Source organism: Bos indicus x Bos taurus, chromosome 6 (assembly GCF_003369695.1).
Source record: "Bos indicus x Bos taurus breed Angus x Brahman F1 hybrid chromosome 6, Bos_hybrid_MaternalHap_v2.0, whole genome shotgun sequence".
In the NCBI taxonomy this organism is placed as follows: domain Eukaryota; kingdom Metazoa; phylum Chordata; class Mammalia; order Artiodactyla; family Bovidae; genus Bos; species Bos indicus x Bos taurus.
The window spans coordinates 51,189,475-51,194,300 of record NC_040081.1 but is presented as its reverse complement, the minus strand read 5'-3'; the positions used below and the strand labels follow the sequence as shown (position 1 = coordinate 51,194,300).

At 37.5% G+C, this 4,826-nt stretch overlaps 1 pseudogene; it reads left to right on the top strand.

The window, feature by feature from the left end:
* Positions 1-372: 372 nt before the first annotated feature.
* On the top strand, positions 373-2,372 carry LOC113894610 (annotated as a pseudogene).
* Positions 2,373-4,826: the final 2,454 nt, after the last annotated feature.

The window sequence follows — 4,826 nt, the reverse complement described above, 5'->3', positions numbered from 1 at the left end:
TATGACTGGGAAACTCTAGCAGCTGTAGAGGGGTTGATAAGGGGATGTTGTCCATTAATTACAGACACTATGATTTAATTTTTTTTCAATTTTTTAAAATGTTTTTAATTTTTTTCAATTTGTAGATAGAGCTCTAGTAGGTTTTTAATTTTCTTAGACTTGGTTTTTTACTCACTAAAGCAAATGGGTGTTCTAAAGAACACTATCATTATCTATTGCTTTAAAAAATGTTCATTTATCATTTTCTGATCTGAATTTACCCTATTCTTGATATTACACGTCAATAAGATGAATATGGTTCAAAACATGAATGCACATGACCCATTTTTTACCAGTGAAGTATTAAAATATCAACCTTCAATGGCACAGGCGATGGCTGCCACGGATCGACCAAGCCTAGCGTCCCACCTTCGCCCCCTTGCGGCTGGTCGACTGATGGCCTCACGGCAGTGCAGTGCAGTGCAGTATTTTTCAGAGTAAACAAATTCCATGACTTTAGTTGAAAACAAATTCAGTCTCTCAAACATGAGCTGGCTCCTGTGTAGAAAAGATTTGGGGCAACAAATTATGGGATTGAGCTTCATTTATACGTGATGAAATGTGCCAAGGAAAACCTGGAGAGCTTGATCAAAAATAGTGATAGCTTTGATAATTAGCTTCTAAATTCCGGAAAAGGCAATGGCACCCCACTCCAGTACTTTTGCCTAGAAAATCCCATGGATGGAGGAGCCTGGTGGGCTGCAGTTCATGGGGTCGCTAGAGTCGGACACGACTGACCAACTTCACTTTCACTTTCATGTATTGGAGAAGGAAATGGCAACCTACTCCAGTGTTCTTGCCTGGAGAATCCCAGGGACAGGGAAGCCTGGTGGGCTGCCGTCTATGGGGTCGCACAGAGTCGGACACGACTGAAGCGACTTAGCAGCAGCAGCAGAATCCTGTATTATCCCTCTGAAAGGAAAGTTGCAAGGCATGGCTAGGTCAGCCTGATCTCCTAGCAGCTTATCAGAATAATTATATGAGCAAGTTACCACAGTTTCTTCTGTGAACTAAGTCATTTGTCTGTCACAAGATGAAGATATTCCTACATGCACCTATAAAGAGAAGCACTGCTAGGATTTGAGTTCTGTAAACCTGCATTTGTGGTTAGTAATTGCCCCTGGAAAGCATCTGATGGTCATCTGTTTTTGTTTTTGTTTTGTTTTTTTTTTTTTAATTTTTAAACTTTATATAATTGTATTAGTTTTGCCAAATATCAAAATGAATCCGCCACAGGTATACATGTGTTCCCCATCCTGAACCCTCCTCCCTCCTCCCTCCCCATACCATCCCTCTGGGTCGTCCCAGTGCACCAGCCCCAAGCATCCAGTATCGTGTATCGAACCTGGACTGGCAACTCGTTTCTTACATGATATTTTACATGTTTCAATGTCATTCTCTCAAATCTTCCCACCCTCTCCCTCTCCCACAGAGTCCATAAGACTGTTCTATACATCAGTGTCTCTTTTGCTGTCTTGTACACCGGGTTATTGTTACCATCTTTCTAAATTCCGTATATATGCGTTAGTATACTGTATTTATGTTTTTCCTTCTGGCTTACTTCACTCTGTATAATAGGCTCCAGTTTCATCCACCTCATTAGAACTGATTCAAATGTATTCTTTTTAATGGCTGAGTAATACTCCATTGTGTATATGTACCGTAGCTTTCTTATCCATTCATCTGCTGATGGACATCTAGGTTGCTTCCATGTCCTGGCTATTATAAACAGTGCTGCGATGAACGTCTGTTTTTTAAGATTATTGTGGAGGTGGAGTCCAGAAATACTATAACTACATGAAAGTATTACTAAAACCAGGAGGCATTGTAGTCATGCCTGTAGTAGATCAGTTAACACATGTTATGAGCACTGTAAAATACATTTGGAAAAGTAAAAATAACCTTGTTGCATCTGTTCCACTTACCTGTGCAATCAAATAAGAAGATATTGGCCAATCAGAGTTTATGGAGCACTCCTCCCAGCCCACCCATCAATGCTATCGAGAATCTATAGCACTCGCTCATATTTATATTAATGAACACATATATTTCATACATAATGAGATATAGGTCAAGGGGGTTCCTTAAAGGGCTCCAACCAAAAGAAAGAATGTTAAACAGAGAATTAAAGCTTACGAATTTGTCGGTAATCAGCTTATTCCTCAGCCTCTAGAAAGTGAGGAGGGTGAGAAAAATAGAAGAGAAAGAAAAGGAAGAAGAAGACCACAATGAAGTTAAAAGAGTCATCTCAGAACTTACTGAGAGAAAAAATTATGAAACTCCACTTCTCTGAATCTTTAAAAGTTTACTTGACATATTTTAGAGAAAAATAGCTTAGAGCAGAAAGAAAAGAATGCCTACTGATAATTCCTCTAGTCTTTAGAATGTGGCATTTGTGAGGAGTTTAAGAGAGAGAATTCTTCCTTTGATCAGAGTGAATTTATAGTGAAGAAAAAGTATCTGTTTTAGTATTTTAAATTATGCATTCAGAGATTAAAAAGAACACCTTTTATAAAATATATTTCCGTTTAAGTCTTGGGGAAAATGGCTATTTTAACTTATAATGACTTTAAGAGTTGAATGCAATAAGAGCCCAGACTTTGTGTAATATAAATCCTCTTCTGATTCCTTACAGGTTTGTAGTAGTGAGTTAGACTTAATTTTATATAAGGTTGCACAACTGTTAATCATACATAATCTGGTTTGAATTGCAGTTGTTTGCATTTCCTCCATTAAAAATTTCAGTTCAGTCCCTCAGTGATGTCCAACTCTTTGTGACCCCATGGAATTCAGGACACCAGACCTCGCTATTCATCACCAACTCATGGAGAGTGCTCAAATTCATGTCCATCGAGTTGGTGATGCCATCCAACCATCTCATCCTCTGTCATGCCCTTCTTCTCCTGCCTTCAATCTTTCCCAGCATCAGGGTCTTTTCAAATGAGTCAGTTATTTGCATCAGGTGGCCAAAGTATTGGAGTTTCAGCTTCAACATCAGTTCTTCCAATGAATATTCAGGACTGATTTCCTTTAGGATGGACTGGTTGGAACTCCTTGCAGTCCAAGAGACTCTCAAGAGTATTCTCCAACACCACAGTTCAAAAGCATCAATTCTTCAGTGTTCAGCTTTCTTTATAGCCCAACTCTCACATCTATACATGACTACTGGAAAAACTATAGCTTTGACTAGATAGACGTTTGTCACCAAAGAAATGTCTCAGCTTTTCAATATGCTGTCCAGATTGGTCATAGTTTTTCTTCCAAGGAATAAGTGGCTTTTAATTTCATGGCTGCAGTCACCATCTGCAATGATTTTTGGAGCCCAAGAAAATAAAGTCTGTCACTGTTTCCATTGCTTCCCCATTAATTTGCCATGAAGTGATGGGACCAGATACCATGATCTTCATCCTTCTGAATGTTGAGTTTTAAGCCAGATTTTTCACTCTTCTCTTTCACTTTCATCAAGAGGTTCTTTAATTCCTCTTTGCTTTCTGCCATAAGGGTGATGTCATTTGCATATCTGAGGTTATTGATATTTCTCCCAGCAATCTTGATTCTTATCTAATAAGGAAACGAAATACTTTGTAGTCCCACTTCCCTTACTTTTGTTTCAGTCACTGAGTTCTGACAGATGAATATATGTGGGTAATAATAATACAATTTAACCTTAAAGAAAGTTTCATGGAATTCAATAGTATTGCTATTCTTGCTTTTGAATCTATTGCCCAAAGACTTGTGGCAGATAACTGCTTATCATAGAGATTTTAAGAGCACATCAAATGAACAGTAAAGTAAAAAGCACATACTTGTTACAACTCTTCATTCATATGGACCCTTTACATTTTCAGTATTTAAAAATAATAGTTATTTTACTCTTTGGAATTGTAGAAGAGAGTATATTTAGGTTTGCTTTTCAATAGTTCACTCTGTAAAATATTTGGCTTTAAAAAAATTGTTCTCTGTGACTGTTGATTGTATAGACAGTGAGTGAATAAGCATGAGTGGTTGCCACTCTCTTGGGAAAAGCTCAGGGCTGGGCCAAAGCTGGCTTTGGTCAAGAGGTATACTTTAGCAAAGAGAACTTGTGGTTCATCTGCATATTTATCTTTTTCAAGTTAGGGCTAAGGAGCCTACATTTGCTCTGAAGTTCCTTTATGTAGTCTAAGAAATATTCACAGAAATTATCCATAGATGCCTTTCACTTTGAAAATCCAGACTCATAGTGTAATCTTTGGAATCTATGCTGTACTCATTTAAAAATTCTTTCCACTTTTTTGTCTCTTTTGATAGAATATAGTGATTTTCATTTTTTTCACTTAACATTACATTAACTATCATTTAAAGTTAGTGGTAGATCGTCACTAATAAAACAGGTAGCAAATGCATTGTTAGTTTGTTTCTTTTCTCCAAACTGGGCCAGAAAACAGTTATCCTTTATTAAGAAAGTATGACAATAAAACATTTACTACTTAGTGTTACATGGATTATGCATGTTTTTAAGAAGAAAAACTTGGGAGTACCACTTATTAGCACCAGCATCACTGTTACAGTAGTTGATGAAATATGCTTAATGATATACAATTAATATATAGTAAAAGATTATCATCTCTCTGCAATGATCCAACAGTTTGTAATACACAGGTGGTTTCAAAATTTCAGGTCTGGTAATTCCACACATCTGAAAACAAGTGTGTGAAATATTCTAAGCATGCTGCTGCTACTGCTGCTGCTAAGTCACTTCAGTCATGTCCGACTCTGTGTGATCCCATAGATGGCAGCCCACCAGG